This window comes from Arachis hypogaea, chromosome 13 (assembly GCF_003086295.3).
Source record: "Arachis hypogaea cultivar Tifrunner chromosome 13, arahy.Tifrunner.gnm2.J5K5, whole genome shotgun sequence".
NCBI classification, from domain to species: domain Eukaryota; kingdom Viridiplantae; phylum Streptophyta; class Magnoliopsida; order Fabales; family Fabaceae; genus Arachis; species Arachis hypogaea.
This window is the reverse complement of record NC_092048.1, coordinates 94,621,946-94,639,297: the sequence shown is the minus strand read 5'-3', so window position 1 is coordinate 94,639,297 and position 17,352 is coordinate 94,621,946. Positions and strand designations below refer to the sequence as shown.

Sequence of the window (17,352 nt, the reverse complement as noted above, 5' to 3'; positions counted from 1 at the left end):
TTCCTCAAAGGGAAACTCCTTATTGATCACTGGACATCCCAGGAGGTCTTCCTCACTGGGATTCACGTCCTTCTCCTCTCTTGTGGGTTCGGCCATGATGGTCAATTCAATGGCCTTGCACTCTCCTTTTAGATTTTCTTCTGTATTGCTTGGGAGAGTACTAGGAGGGATTTCAGTAATCCTTTTACTCAGCTGGCCCACTTGTGCTTCCAAATTTCTAATGGATGACCTTGTTTCATTCATGAAACTCAGAGTGGCCTTAGATAGATCAGAGACTAAATTTGCTAAGCTAGATGGATTCTATTCAGAATTCTCTGTCTGTTGCTGAGTGAATGATGGAAAAGGTTTACTACTGTTAAACCTGTTTCTTCCACCATTATTAAAGCCTTGTTGAGGCTTTTGTTGATCCTTCCATGAGAAATTTGGGTGATTTCTCCATGAGGGGTTATAGGTGTTTCCATATGGTTCACCCATGTAATTCACCTCTGCTATTGCAGGGTTCTCATGATCATAAGCTTCTTCTTCAGAAGATGCCTCTTAAGTACTGTTGGATGCTGCTTGCATTCCATTCAAACTCTAAGAAATCATATTGACTTGCTGAGTCAATATTTTTTTTGAGCTAATATGGCATTCAGAGTATCAATTTCAAGAACTCCCTTCTTCTGAGGCGTCCCATTACTCACAGGATTCCTCTCAAAAGTGTACATGAACTGGTTATTAGCAACCATGTCAATGAGTTCTTAAACTTCTGCAGGCATTTTCTTTAGGTGAATGGATCCACCTGCAGAAGTATCCAATGATATTTTAGCTAATTCAGACAGACTATCATAGAATATATCCAGGATGGTCCATTCTGAAAGCATGTCAGAAGGACACTTTTTGGTCAATTCCTTGTATCTCTCCCAAGCTTCATAGAGGGATTCACCTTCTTTTTGTCTGAAGGTTTAAACATCCACTCTAAGCTTACTCAGCTTTTGAAGAGGAAAGAACTTGGCTAAGAAAGCCGTGACCAGCTTATCCCAAGAGTTCAGGCTATCTTTAGGTTGAGAATCCAACCATATTCTAGCTCTGTCTCTCACAGCAAAAGGGAAAAGCATGAGCCTGTAGACTTCAGGATCTACTCCATTAGTCTTAACAGTATCACAGATCTGCGAGAATTCAGTTAAGAACTGAAAAGGATCTTCAGATGGAAGTCCATGAAACTTGCAGTTTTGTTGCATCAGAGAAACTAATTGAGGTTTAAGCTCAAAATTGTTTGCTCCAATGGTAGGGATGGAGATGCTTCTTCCATGTGAATTGGAATTTGGTGCAGTAAAGTCACCAAGCATCTTCCTTGCATTATTATTATTTTCGGCTGCCATCTCCTCTTCCTTTTTGAAAATTTATGTAAGGTTGTCTCTGGATTGTTGTAATTTAGCTTCTCTTAGTTTCCTCTTCAGAGTCCTTTCAGGTTCAGGGTCTGCTTCAACAAGAATGTTCTTGTCCTTGCTCCTGCTCATATAAAAAAGAAGGGAACAAAAAATAATAGGGATCCTCTTTGCCTCAGTAGAGAGAGGTTCCTTTGTATGAGTAGAAGAAGAAAGGGAATAAGAGTGAAGAAGAATGAATAATCCAAACACAAGGGTGAGGATAGGAGCAAAGATATGAGGTGAAGAGAAGTGTTAGAAGATGAATAAATAAATAGAAGGAGATGAGGGAGAGGAAATTTCGAAAATTAATTTTTGAAAAGAAGTTGATGATTTTCGAAAATTAAAGGAGAATTAAAATTAAAATTAAAATTTAAACAATTAATTAACTAAAAAGAATTTTTTGAAAAAGAGGGAGATATTTTCGAAAATTAGAAAGGGATAGTTAGTTAGGTAGTTTTGAAAGAGATAAGAAACAAACAAAAAGTTAATTAGTTAGTTGAAACAAATTTTGAAAATCAATTTTTAAAAGATAAGAAGATAAGAAGTTAGAAAAGATATTTGAAAAAGATATGATATGAAAAGGTATGATTAAAAAGATATGATTTGGAAAAAGATAAGATAAAAAGATATTTTTGAAAAGATATGATTGAAATTAGTTTTGAAAAAGATTTGATTTTTAAAATCACAATTAATGACTTTATTCACAAGAAATCACAAGATATGATTCTAGAACTTAAAGTTTGAATCTTTCTTAACAAGTAAGTAACAAACTTAAAATTTTTTAACAAAAACATTAATTGTTGATGATATTTTCGAAAATATGATATAAAATTAAAAAAATATTTTTGAAAAATATTTTTAAAATTTTCGAAAATAAATAAGAAAAATGAAAAAGATATGATTTTTGAAAAAGATTTTGAAAAAGATAAGATTTTTAAATTGAAAATTTGATTTGACTCATAAGAAACAACTAAATTTTAAAAAGTTCTGAAAAAGTCAACTCAAATTTTCGAAAATTTATGAGAGAAAAAGGGAAAGATATATTTTTTATTTTTGAATTTTTAATGATGAGAGAGAAAAACATAAAAAATGACTCACAACATGAAAATTATGAATCAAAACACATTATGCATGCAAGAACACTATGAATGTCAAGATGAACACCAAGAACACTTTGAAGATCATGATGAACATCAAGAACATATTTTTAAAAAAAAAATTTTGATGCAAAGAAAACATGCAAGACACCAAACTTAGAAATCTTTAATGCTTAGACACTATGAATGCAAAGATGCACATGAAAAACAACAAAAGACACAAAATAAGAAAACATCAAGATCAAACAAGAAGACTTACCAAGAACAACTTGAAGATCATGAAGAACACTATGAATGTATGAATTTTCGAAAAATGCATAAATTTTTAGAAATGCAATTGACACCAAACTTAAAAATTGACTCTAGACTCAAACAAGAAACAAAAAATATTTTTGATTTTATGATTTTATGAATGTTTTTTTTTTTTGGTATTTTTGTATATTTTTTTTTTTGTATTTTATTTTACTTTTTTCAAAAACATATAGGAAAAAGGAAGTAATGAATTCAAAGTCCTCAATCAAAATCCCATGAATCATACCAGGTTAGTCTAAAGCTTGATGGCCAGCCAAACTTCAGCATACCAATTTGAAACTTTAGAATTCATTCTTAAAAAATTTTAAAATAATTTTCGAAAACAAAGGGAAAAAAATGTTTTTTTTTTTTGAAAGATTTTTCAAAACAAATTTCTTTGAAAATAAAACAAAAAAGAAAATTACCTAATCTGAGCAACAAGATGAACCGTCAGTTGTCCAAACTCGAACAATCCCCGGCAACGGCGCCAAAAACTTGGTGCACGAAATTGTGATCCCTGGTAATGGCTCCAAAAACTTGGTGCTCTAATCTTAATTCATAATTTGTCACAACTTCGATACAACTAACCATCAAGTGCACAGGGTCGTCCAAGTAATAAACCTTACGTGAGTAAGGGTCGATCCCACGGAGATTGTCAGCTTGAAGCAAGCTATGGTCACCTTGTAAATCTCAGTTAGGCGGATTCAAATAGTTTTAAGAAATTATAGTGGATGAAAATTAAATAAAATATAAAATAGGATAGTGGTACTTATGTAATTCATTGATGAGAATTTCAGATAAGCGTATAGAGATGCTTTCGTTCCTCTGATCTCTGCTTTCCTGCTGTCTTCATCCAATCAATCCTACTCCTTTCCATGGCAAGCTCTATGTAGGGCATCACCGTTGTCAATGGCTACATCCCATCCTCTCAGTGAAAAAGGTCCAAATGCTCTGTCACGGCACGGCTAATCATCTGTCGGTTCTCGATCATACTGGAATAGGATCCATTGATCCTTTTTGCGTCTGTCACTACGCCAGCACTCCCGAGTTTTAAGCTCGTCACAGCCATCCCTTCCCAGATCCTACTCGCGACTTTACGCTAATAACTCGGACTCGGTCCCCTGTATTATATATCCAAGAGATATCCATTCAATCTAAGGTAGAACGGAAGTGGTTGTCAGGCACGCGTTCATAAGTTGCGAATGATGATGACTGTCACGATCATCACATCCATCATATTGAAGTACGAATGAATATCTTAGAAGCGGAATAAGTTGAATTGAATAGAAAAACAGTAGTGCTTTGCAGTAATCTTTGAGGAACAGCAGAGCTCCACACCTTAATCTATGGTGTGTAGAAACTCTACCATTGAAAAATACATAAGTAAAAAGTTCAGGCATGGCCGAGAGGCCAGCCCTCACAAAGGTCTAAGATAGCATAAAACTAATCAAAAGATTCTTCCGAAGATGATAAAAAGTCCTATTTATACTAAACTAGTTACTAGAGTTTACAGAAATGAGTAAATGATACAGAAATCCACTTCTGGGACCCACTTGGTGTGTGCTTGGGCTGAGCTTGAAGTTTACACGTGCAGAGGCTTCTTTTGGAGTTGAACGCCAAGTTGTAACGTGTTTTTGGCGTTCAACTCTGGTTCGTGACGTGTTTCTGGCGTTTAACTCCAGACTGCAGCGTAGAACTGGCGTTCAACGCCCTTTTGCGTCGTCTAAACTCGCTCAAAGTATGGACTATTATATATTTCTGGAAAGCCCTGGATGTCTACCTTCCAACGCCGTTGAGATCGCGCCATTTGGAATTTTGTAGCTCCAGAAAATCCACTTTGAGTGCAGGGAGGTCAGAATCCAACAGCATCAGCAGTCCTTCTTCAACCTCTGAATCTGATTTTTGCTCAAGTCCCTCAATTTCAGCCAGAAAATACCTGAAATCACAGAAAAACACACAAACTCATAGTCAAGTCTAGAAATGTGAATATAACATAAAAATTAATAAAAACATCCCTAAAAGTAACTAGATCCTACTAAAAACATACTAAAAACAATGCCAAAAAGCGTATAAATTATCCGCTCATCAGTGCCTATGTTATAGGGAATTAGGAATTTACTAGGATCCTGTTTCTTTTGAGGTAATTTATGCCTATCCAATGCATTCAGTTCATTGGTAAGCAAGGGAGGTTCATCTTCCCAAGTCTCATTACCAAATAATTTGGCATTCAGCTTCATGATTACACCAAGGTATTTAACAACTTGCTCTTGAGTAATGTTTTCATCCTCTTCAGAGGATGAATACTCATCAGAGCTCATGAATGGTAAAAGGAGGTTCAATGAAATCTCTATGGTCTCTAGATGAGCCTCAGATTCCTTTGGTTCCTCAAAGGGAAACTCCTTATTGGTCACTGAACGTCCCAAGAGGTCTTCCTCACTAGGATTCACGTCCTCCTCCTCCTCTTTGGGTTCGGCCACACCAAGTAAGGAAATGGCCTTGCACTCTCTTTTTGGATTCTCTTCTGTATTGCTTGGGAGAGTACTAGGAGGGATTTCAGTGACTCTTTTACTCAGCTGGCCCACTTGTGCCTCCAAATTTCTAATAGAGGACCTTGTTTCATTCATGAAACTTAAAGTGGCCTTAGATAGATCAGAGACTATTTTTGCTAAGCTAGATAGATTCTGCTCAAAATTCTCTGTCTGTTGCTGAGTGGATGGTGGAAAAGGCTTGCTATTGCTAAACCTGTTTCTTCCACCATTATTAAAGCCTTCTTGAGGCTTTTGTTGATCCTTCCATGAGAAATTTGGATGATTTCTCCATGAGAGATTATAGGTGTTTCCATAGGATTCTCCCATGTAATTCACCTCTGCTATTGCTGGGTTCTCAGGATCATAAGCCTCTTCTTCAGAAGATGCCTCTTTAGTACTGTTGGATGCAGCTTGCAACCCATTCAGACTCTGAGAAATCATATTGACTTGCTGAGTTAATATTTTGTCCTGAGCCAATATGGCATTCAGAGTATCAATTTCAAGAACTCCCTTCCTCTGAGGCGTCCCATTACTCACAGGATTCCTTTCAGAACTGTACATGAACTGGTTATTTGCAACCATGTCAATGAGTTCCTAAGCTTCTGCAGGCGTTTTCTTTAGGTGAATGGATCCACCTGCAGAATGGTCCAATGACATCTTTGATAATTCAGACAGACCATCATAGAATATATCCAAGATGGTCCGTTCTAAAAGCATGTCAGAAGGACACTTTTTGGTCAGTTGCTTGTATCTCTCCCAAGCTTCATAGAGGGATTCACCTTCTTTCTGTTTGAAGGTTTGAACATCCACTCTAAGCTTGCTAAGCTTTTGAGGAGGAAAGAACTTGGCTAAGAAAGCCGTGACCAGCTTATCCCAAGAGTTCAGGCTATCTTTAGATTGAGAGTCCAACCATATTCTAGCTCTGTCTCTTACAGCAAACGGGAAAAGCATAAGCCTGTAGACCTCGGAGTCAACCCCATTGGTCTTAACAGTATTACAGATCTGCAAGAATTCAGTTAAGAACTGAAAAGGATATTCTGATGGAAGTCCATAAAACTTGCAATTTTGTTACATCAAAGAAACTAATTGAGGCTTTAGCTCAAAATTGTTTACTCCAATGGTAGGGATTGAGATGCTTCTTCCATGTAAATTGGAATTTGGTGCAGTAAAGTCACCAAGCATCTTCCTTACATTGTTATTATTTTCGGCCATGTCTCCTTCTTTTTCGAAAATTTCTGTCAGATTTTCTCCAGAGAGTTGTGCTTTAGCTTCTCTTAGCTTCCTCTTCAGGGTCCTTTCAGGTTCAGGATCAGCTTCAACAAGAATGTTCTTGTCCTTGTTCCTGCTCATATGAAAAAGAAGAGAACAGAAAAGAAAATATGAAATCCTCTATGTCACAGTATAGAGATTCCTTATATGAGTAGAAGAGAAGAAAAAGAATTCGAACACAGAAAGAAGGAGAGGGTTCAAATTTTTAAGAAGAAGATAAGTGTTAGTAGATAAATAAAATAATTAGAAAGAGATGAGGGGAGAGAATTCAAAAATTAATTAAAATAAAATAAAAATGTTTTTGTTTTTGTTTTTAATTTAAAATTAAATTTAAAATTCGAAAATATGAAAAGGAATAAAATTAAGATTAAAATTTAAAATAATTAGTTAATGAAAATAAATTTTGAAAAAGAGGTTAGTGATTTTCGAAAATTAGAGAGAGAAAATTAGTTAGGTAGTTTTGAAAAAGATAAGAATCAAACAAGATAAGATTAATTGAAAAAGATTTGAAAATAAATTTTGAAAAAATAAGAAGTTGGAAAAGATTTTAAAATTGATTTTGAAAAAGATGTGATTGAAACTTATTTTGAAAAAGATTTGAAAAAGAAATTTAAAAAGATTTGATTTTGAAAATTAAAGTTGATTACTTGACTAACAAGAAACAAAAAGATATGATTTTAAGATTTAAAGATTGAATTTTTCTTGATAGGAAAGTCACAAACTTGAAATTTTTGAATTGAAATATTAAAGGTTAGCAATGAATTCAAAAATATGAAACAAAAATAAGAAAAAGATTTTTGAAAATTATTTTGAAATTTTCGAAAATCATAAAAGAAAAATGAAGAAGATTTGATTTTTGAAAAAGATTTGATAAAGATAGAATTTTTAAATTGAAAATTTGACTTAACTCATAAGAAACAATTAAATTCTAAAAAGTTTTGAAAAAGTCAACTCAAATTTTCAAAAATTTATGAGTGAAATAAGGAAAGTAATTTTTTTTTTATTTTTGAATTTTTAATGAAAAAAGAGAAAAACAACAAAAAGACTCAAAACATGAAAATTGTGAATCAAAACACACAATGCATGCAAGAACACTTTGAATGTCAAGATGAACACCAAGAACACTTTGAATGTCAAGATGAACATCAAGAACATATTTTTGAAATTTTTTTAGAAAATAAAAACATGCAAGACACCAAACTTAAAAATTTTTATTCTCTAGACACTAATAATTCAAGAATGCATATGAAAACAAGAAAAGACACAAAACAAGAAAAATTATAGATCAAACAAGGAAAATCATCAAGAACAACTTGAAGATCATGAAGAACAAATGCATGAGTTTTCAAAAATTTTAAGAAAAATTAAAAAGATGCAATTGACACCAAACTTAAAATTTGACACAAGACTCAAACAAGAAACATAATAATTTTTTGTTTTTATGATTTTATTAATTTTTTTTTGGTATTTTTCGAAAATTATTTTGGAAAAAATGAAAAAGAAGAAAAAATTTTTTGTATTTTACAAAAATAAGAAATAAAGAGCATAAAATTAAAATAAAATTACCTAATCTGAGCAACAAGATGAACCGTCAGTTGTCCAAACTCGAACAATCCCCGGCAACGGCGCCAAAAACTTGGTGTACGAAATTGTGATCGTTCATTCCTTGGTAACGGCACTAAAAACTTAATACGCACATTCATAATCTTAGTTCTTTGTCACAACTTCGCACAACTAACCAGCAAGTGCACTGGGTCGTCCAAGTAATAAACCTTACGTCAGTAAGGGTCGATCCCACGGAGATTGTCGGCTTGAAGCAAGCTATGGTCATCTTGCAAATCTCAGTCAGGCAGATTCAAATGGTTATAGTGAATTGATAATTAAAATATAATTAAAATATAAAATAGGATAGAGATACTTATGTAATTCATTGGTGAGATTTCAGATAAGCGTATAGAGATGCTTTTGTTCCTCCTGAGCCTCTGCTTTCCTACTGTCTTCATCCAATCATTCCTACTCCTTTCCATGGCAAACTTTATGTAGGGCATCACCATTGTCAATGGCTACTTCCCGTCCTCTCAGTGAAAATGGTCCAAGATGCGTTGTCACCGCACAGCTAATCATCTGTCGGTTCTCGATCATACTGGAATAGGATTCAGTAATCCTTTTGCGTCTGTCACTACGCCCAGCACTCGCGAGTTTGAAGCTCGTCACAGCCATCCCTTCCCATATCCTACTCAGAATACCACAGACAAGGTTTAGACTTTCCGGATCTCAAGAATGGCTGCCAATAATTCTAGCCTATACCACGAAGACTCTGATCTTAGATCAGGAGGCTAAGAGATAAACGCTCAATCCAAGGTAGAACCGAAGTGGTTGTCAGGCACGCGTTTATAGGTTGAGAATAGTGATGAGTATCACGGATCATCATATTCATCATGTTGAAGTGCAAGAGAATATCTTAGAATAGGAATAAGCTTGAATTGAATAAGAAAACAATAGTACTTTGCATTAATTCATGAGGAACAGCAGAGCTCAACACCTTAATCTATGGTGTGTAGAAACTCTACCGTTGAAAATACATAAGTACAAGGTCCAGGCATGGCCGAATGGCCAGCCCCCATAAATTTCTAAGATAGCAGAAGACTAATCAAAGATCGGATCCTTAACATGATAGTAAAAAGTTCTATTTATACTAAACTAGTTACTAGGGTTACAGAAATGAGTAAATGATGCAGAAATTTACTTCCGGGCCCACTTGGTGTGTGCTTGGGCTGAGCATTGAAGCTTTCACATGCAGAGGTCTTCCTTGGAGTTAAACGCCAGTTTGTAACTTGTTTCTAGCGTTTAACTCTGCTTTGCAACCTGTTTCTGGCGTTTAACTCCAAAATAAGACAGAGAGCTGGCGTTGAACGCCAGTTTGTGTCATCTAAACTCGGGCAAAGTATGGACTATTATATATTTTTGGAAAGCCCTGGATGTCTACTTTCCAACGCAATTGAGAGCGCGCCATTTGGGCTCTTGTAGCTCCAGAAAATCCACTTCGAGTGCAGGGAGGTCAGAATCCAACAGCATCTGCAGTCCTTTTTCAGCCTCTAAATCAGATTTTCGCTCAGGTCCCTCAATTTCTGCCAGAAAATACCTGAAATCACAGAAAAACAGACAAACTCATAGTAAAGTCCAGAAATGTGATTTTTATTTAAAAACTAATAAAAATATAATAAAAACTAATTAAAATATACTAAAAAGATACTAAAAACAATGCCAAAAAGCGTATAAATTATCCACTCATCACAATACCAAACTTGAATTGTTACTTGTCCCCAAGCAACTGAAAATCAAATAGGATAAAAAGAATTGAATATACAATGAATTCCAAAAACATCTATGAAGATCAGTCTTAATTAGATGAGCGGGGCTTTTAGCTTTTTGCTTCTGAACAGTTTTGGCATCTCACTTTATCCTTTTGAAGTTCAGAATGATTGGCATCTATAGGAACTCAGAATTCAGATAGTGTTATTGATTCTCCTAGTTAAGTATGTTGATTCTTGAACACAGCTACTTTATGAGTCTTGGCCGTGACCCTAAACATTTTGTTTTCCAGTATTACCACTGGATACATAAATGCCACAGACACATAACTGGGTGAACCTTTTCAGATTGTGACTTAGCTTTGCTAGAGTCCCCAATTAGAGGTGTCCAGAGCTCTTAAGCACACTCTTTTTGCTTTGGACCATGACTTTAACTGCTCAGTCTCAAGTTTTCACTTGACACCTTCACGCCACAAGCACATGGCTAGGGACAGCTTGGTTTAGACGCTTAGGCCAGGATTTTATTCCTGTGGGCCCTCCTATCCACTGATGCTCAAAGCCTTGGATCCTTTTTATTTTACCCTTGCCTTTTGATTTAAAGGGCTATTGGCTTTTTCTGGTTGCTTTTTCTTTTTCTTTCTCTTTTTTTTCGCATATATATTTTTTTCTGCAAGCTTTTCACTGCTTTTTCTTGCTTCAAGAATCAATTTTATGATTTTTCAGATCATCAAATAACATTTCTCCTTTTTCCATCATTCTTTCAAGAGCCAACAATTTTAACATTCATAAACAACAAATTTAAAAATATGCACTGTTCAAGCATTCATTCAGAAGACAAGAATTATTGCCACCACATCAAAATAATTAAACTGTTTTAAAATCCGAAATTCATGTACTTCTTTTTCTTTTTCAATTAAGAGCATTTTTCATTTAAGAAAGGTGATGGATTCATAGGACATTCATAACTTTAAGGCATAGACACTAAGACACTAATGATCATGTAATAAAGACACAATCATAGATAAACATAAAGCATAAAAATTCAAAAAATAGAAAATAAAGAACAAGGAAATTAAAGAACGGGTCCACCTTAGTGATGGCGGCTTGTTCTTCCTCTTGAAAATCTTATGGAGTGCTTGAGCTCCTCAATGTCTCTTCCTTGCCTTTGTTGCTCCTCCCTCATGACTTTTTGGTCTTCTCTAATTTCATGGAGGAGGATGGAATGCTCTTGGTGCTCCATCCTTAGTTGTCCCATATTGGAACTTAATTCTCCTAGGGAGGTGTTAATTTGCTCCCAATAATCTTGTGGAGCAAAATGCATCCCTTGAGGCATCTCAAGGATTTCATGATGAGGAATTCCCTCATACTCTTGTCCATGAGTGGGGTCTCTTGTTTGCTCCATTCTTTTCTTAGTGATGGGCTTGTCCTCATCAATGAGGATGTCCTCTTCTTTGTCAATTCCAGCTGAATTGCAAAGGTGACAAATAAGATGAGGGAAGGCTAACCTTGCCAAAGTAAAGGACTTGTCCGCCACCTTGTAGAGTTCTTGGGATATAACCTCATGAACTTCTACTTCCTCTCTAATCATGATGCTATGAATCATGATAGCTCGGTCTATAGTAACTTCAGACCGGTTGCTAGTGGGGTTGATTGAGCGTTGGATAAACTCCAACCATCCCCTAGCCACGGGCTTGAGGTCATGCCTTCTTAGTTGAACCGGCTTCCCTCTTGAATCTCTCTTCCATTGAGCGCCCTCTTCACAAATATCTATGAGGACTTGGTCCAACCTTTGATCAAAGTTAACCCTTCTAGTGTAGGGGTGTGCATCTCCTTGCATCATAGGCAAATTGGATGCCAACCTTACATTTTCTAGACTGAAATCTAAGTATTTCCCTCGGACCATTGTAAGCTAATTCTTAGGGTCCAGGTTCACACTTTAATCATGGTTCTTGGTGATCCATGCATTGGCATAGAACTCTTGAACCATTAAGATTTCGACTTGTTGAATGGGATTGGTGAGAACTTTCCAACCTCTTCTTCGAATCTCATGTCGGATCTCTGGATATTCACCCTTTTTGAGTTTGAAAGGGACCTCGGGGATCACCTTCTTCTTGGGCACAACTTCATAGAAGTGGTCTTGATGCACCTTTGAGATGAATCTCTCCATCTTCCATGACTCGGAGGTGGAAGCTTTTGCCTTCCCTTTCCTCTTTCTAGAGGTTTCTCCGGCCTTTAGTGCCATAAATGGTTATGGAAAAACAAAAAGCAATGCTTTTACCACACCAAACTTAGAAGATTTGCCCGTCCTCGAGCAAAAGAAGTAAGAAGAGAGTAGAAGAAGAAGAAATAGAGGAGGTGGGGTGGGTTGGTGTTTCGGCCAAGGGGGAGAAGTAGTTTTTATGTTGTGTGAAAATGAAGGAGTGAAGATGGGTTTATATAGGGGTGGAGAGAGGGTTAGGGTTCGGCCATATAGGGTGGGTTTGGAAGGGAAATTGGTTTGAATTTGAAAGGTGAGGTAGGTAGGATTTTATGATGGATGGATGTGGATTGGTGAAGGGTTGATGGAGAAGAGGGTAGGATTTGATAGGGGAGGGGTTTTTTTGGGGAAGAGGTATTGAGTTGATTGGTGAAGGGTATTTAGGGAAGAGTATTATGAAAAGGTGTGAAGAAGAGAGAGAGTGAGTTGAGGTTGGTGGGGATCCTGTGGGGTCCACAGATCCTGAGGTGTCAAGGATTTTTCATCCCTGCACCAAGTGGCATACAAAATGCCCTTCTCTATCAATCCTGGCGTTAAACGCCAGGTTGCTGCCCATTTCTAGCGTTTAACGCTAGCTTCTTACCCTTTTCTGGCGTTAAACGCCAGCTCTGTGCCCCTTTCTGGCGTTAAACACCCAGAATGATGCCAGACTGGGCGTTTAACACCCATTCTGCTACCTTTACTGGCTTTTAAATGCCAGTAAGTTTCTTCTCCAAGGTGTTCTATTTTTTATACTGTTTTTCATTCTGTTTTTGCTTTTTTAGTTGTTTTTGTGACTTCACATGATCATCAACCTACAGAAAACATAAAATAACAATGGAAAATAGAAATATAACATAGATAAGTAAGATTGGGTTGCCTCCCAACAAGCGCTTCTTTAATGTCAGTAGCTTGACAGTGGGCTCTCATGGAGCCTCACAGATACTCAGAGCATGGCCTCCCAACACCAAACTTAGAGTTTAAATGTGAGGGCTCTGTTTGACTCTGCATTGAGAGAAGCTTTTCATGCTTCTTCTCCATTATTACAGAGGGAGATCCTTGAGCTTTAAACACAAGGGAGTCCTTATTCACTTGAAGGACCAATTCTCCTCTGTCAACATCAATCACAGCTTTTGCTGTGGCTAGGAAGGGTCTGCCAAGGATGATAGATTCATCCATACACTTTTCAGTCTCTAGGATTATGAAATCAGCAGGGATGTAATGGTCTTCAACCTTTACCAAGACATCCTCTACAAGTCCATAAGCTTGTTTCCTTGAATTGTCTGCCGTCTCTAATGAGATTCTTGCAGCTTGAACCTCAAAAATTCCTAGTTTCTCCATTACAGAGAGAGGCATGAGGTTTATGCTTGACCCTAGGTCACACAGAGCTTTTTCAAAGGTCATGGTGCCTATAGTACAAGGTATTGAGAACTTTCCAGGATCCTGTCTCTTTTGAGGTAATCGCTGTCTAGTCAAGTCATCCAGTTCTTTGGTGAGCAAGGGGGGTTCATCCTCCCAAGTCTCATTACCAAATAACTTGGCATTCAGCTTCATGATTGCTCCAAGGTACTTAGCAACTTGCTCTTCAATAACATCTTCATCCTCTTCAGAGGAAGAATATTTATCAGAGCTCATGAATGGTAGAAGTAAATTCAATGGAATCTCTATGGTCTCAATGTGAGCCTCAGATTCCCATGGTTTCTCATTAGGGAACTCCATGGAGGCCAGTGAACGTCCATTGAGGTCTTCCTCAGTGGAGATCATTGCCTCTTCCTCCCCTCCAGGTTCGGACGTGTGGGTTATGGTGATGGCCTTGCACTCTTCTTTTGGATTATCTTATGTATTGCTTGGAAGAGTACTAGAAGGGAGTTTAGTAACTTTCTTACTCAGCTGACCCACTTGTGCCTCCAAATTTCTAATGGAGGACCTTGTTTCAGTCATGAAACTTTGAGTGGTTTTAATTAGATCAGAGACTATGGTTGCTAAGTCAGAGTGGCTCTGCTTAGAATTCTCTGTCTGTTGCTGAGAAGATGATGGAAAGGGCTTGCTATTGCTAAACCTATTTCTTCCACCATTATTATTGTTGAAGCCTTGTTGAGGCCTCTGTTGATCCTTCCATGAGAGGTTTGGATGATTTCTCCATGAAGGATTATAGGTGTTTCCATAGGGTTCTCCCATGTAATTCACCTCTTCCATTGCTGGGTTCTCAGGATCATAAGCTTCTTCTTCAGATGAAGCTTCTTTGGTATTGCCTGTTGCTGCTTGAATTCCAGACAGACTCTGAGAAATCATATTGACTTGTTGAGTCAATATTTTATTTTGAGCCAATATGGCATTCAGAGTGTCAATCTCAAGAACTCCTTTCTTCTGAGTTGTCCCATTATTCACAGGATCCCTTTCAGAAGTGTACATGAATTGGTTATTTGCAACCATTTCAATGAGTTCCTGAGCTTCTGCAGGCGTCTTCTTTAGATGAAGAGATCCTTCAGCAGAGTTGTCCAATGACATCTTGGATAGTTCAGATAGACCATCATAGAAAATACCTATGATGCTCCATTCTGAAAGCATGTCATAAGGACACCTTCTGATCAATTGCTTGTATCTTTCCCAAGCTTCATAGAAGGATTCACCTTCCTTCTGTCTGAAGGTTTGGACTTCCACTCTAAGCTTGCTCAATTTTTGAGGTGGAAAGAATTTTGCCAAAAAGGCATTGACTAGCTTTTCCCAAGAGTTCAGGCTTTCTTTAGGTTGTGAATCCAACCATGTTCTAGCTCTGTCTCTTACAGCAAAGGGAAAAAGCATAAGCTTGTAGACCTCGGGATCAACCCCATTGGTCTTGACAATGTCACAGATTTGGAAGAATTCAGCTAAGAACTAATGAGGATCTTCCAATGGAAGTCCATGAAACTTGCAATTCTGTTGCATTAGAGAAACTAATTGAGGCTTAAGCTCAAAGTTGTTTGCTCCAATGGCAGGGATTGAAATGCTTCTCCCATAGAAGTCAGGAGTAGGTGCAGTAAAGTCACCAAGCACCTTCCTTGCATTATTGTTATTTTCGACTGCCATGGCTTCTTCTTGTTTGAAAAGTTCTGTTAGGTTCTCTATAGAGAGTTGTACTTTAGCTTCTCTTAGCTTTCTCTTCAAGGTCCTTTCAGGTTCAGGATCAGCTTCAACAAGAATGCCCTTGTCCTTACTCCTGCTCATATGAAAAAAGAGAAGAAGAAAATATGGAATCCTCTATGTCACGGTATAGAGATTCCTTGAGGTGTCAGAGGAAAAGAAGAATAGAAGGAGGACGTAGAGAAGAGAGAATTCGAACTTATCAAGGGAGATAGAGTTCGAATTGCATATTGAGGAGGAGTGTTAGTCCTTAAATAGAAGGGTGTGAGAAGAGGGGAAGAATTTTTGAAATTAAAGTAAAAGATTTTGAAATAATTAAAAGAAATTTTGAAAATTTGGTAATTGATTTTCGAAAACTAAGATTGGGAAAGAAATTAAGTGATTTTTGAAAAAGATTTTGAAATTAAAAATAAAAAAGATATGATTGAAACTTAATTTTAAAAAAGATGTGATTGAAAAGATATGATTGAGAAGATATGATTGAGAATCAAATTTAAAAGAAGAAAGTTTTAAAATTAAAGTTGATTACTTGACTAACAAAAAATTAGAAGATATGATTCTAGAATTTAAAATTTGATCCTTTCTTAATAGGCAAGTAACAACTTGAAAATTTTGAATTAAATCACTAGTTGTAACAAGAATTTTCGAAAATAATAATAAATAAAAAAATGGAAAGAAATTGATTTTGAAAGGATATGATTGAAAAGATATGATTTGAAAAGGATTTGATTTTGAAAAATTATGAATATTTGAAAAAGATTTGAATTAAAAACAAAATCTTCCCTCTAGTGTCCTTCTGGCGTTAAACGCCCAGAATGGCATCCATTCTGGCGTTTAACGCCCAAAATGCTACCTTTTTTGGGCGTTTAACGCCCAGCCAGGTACCCTGGCTGGCGTTTAAATGCCAGTTTTCCTTCTTCACTGGGCGTTTTGAACGCCCAGCTTTTTCTGTGTGATTCCTCCGCTGAATGTTCTGAATCTTCAATTCTCTATGTTATTGACTTGAAAAGACATAATTTAAAAAAAAATTTGAATTTTTAATAATGAGAAACAATAAAGAATGCAACTAAGATCAAATAAACAATGCATGCAAGAACAACAAAAGACACAAAATAAGAGAAATTAAAGATCAGAGCACTGAAATCATCAAGAACGACTTGAAGATCAATGAAGAACATAATGCATATATTCAAAAAATGCAAGAGGGATAAAGACATGCAATTGACACCAAACTTAAAAATTGACATTAGACTCAAACAAGAAACATAAAATATTTTTTATTTTTATGATTTTATAAAAATTTTTTGTGATTTTTCGAAAATTGAGTGGAGAAGAGAATAAAAGGATTCAAAATTTTTAATAAGAATTCTAGGAATCATTGCAATGTTAGTCTAAGACTCCGGTCCAGGAATTAGACATGGCATACTAGCCAGCCAAGCTTTCAATGGAAGCTCCGGTCTAAAACACTAGACATGGCCAATGGCCAGCCAAGCTTTAGCAGATCATTACTTTTAACAGCAAGATTGATAGAAATCATCAAGCTCTTGTGATGATAAGTTGAAACCTTGGTCCAAAAGATTAGACATGGCTTCACAGTTAGCCAGACTTCAACAAATCATCATTAAACTCTAGAATTCATTCTTAAAAACTCTGAAGAACAGAATAGAAATTTTTTTTGTATTTTTGAAATTCTTTTTCGAAAATAAGAAGTAAAAAGCTTAAACATAAAATAAAATTACCTAATCTAAGCAACAAGATGAACCGTCAGTTGTCCAAACGCGAAATATCCCCGGCAACGGCGCCAAAAACTTGGTGCACGAAATTGTGATCATCAACAATGGCGCCAAAGACTTGGAGCTCTCAAACGTGAATCACACTTTGTCACAATTTCGCACAACTAACCAGCAAGTGCACTGGGTAGTCCAAGTAATACCTTAGGTGAGTAAGGGTCGATCCCACGGAGATTGTCGACTTGAAGCAAGCTATGGTCATCTTGTAAATCTCAGTCAGGCAGATTCAAATGGTTATGGAGAATTGATAATTATAAAATAGAATAAAGATAGAGATACTTATGTAATTCATTGGTAGAAA

General features: G+C 36.4%; 3 non-coding genes across 3 annotated transcripts; all 3 read left to right on the top strand.

Annotated features, from left to right (window-relative positions):
* The first annotated feature begins 857 nt into the window (after positions 1–857).
* Positions 858–965, top strand: LOC112739811 (small nucleolar RNA R71). The gene has a single exon (XR_003170749.1). It is a non-coding gene; the product is annotated as a small nucleolar RNA R71 (small nucleolar RNA).
* A 5,071-nt stretch (positions 966–6,036) lies between these two features.
* Positions 6,037–6,144, top strand: LOC112738532 (small nucleolar RNA R71). The gene has a single exon (XR_003169488.1). It is a non-coding gene; the product is annotated as a small nucleolar RNA R71 (small nucleolar RNA).
* An 8,559-nt stretch (positions 6,145–14,703) lies between these two features.
* Positions 14,704–14,811, top strand: LOC112739914 (small nucleolar RNA R71). Its single transcript, XR_003170849.1, has one exon. It is a non-coding gene; the product is annotated as a small nucleolar RNA R71 (small nucleolar RNA).
* The last annotated feature ends 2,541 nt before the right edge of the window (positions 14,812–17,352 follow it).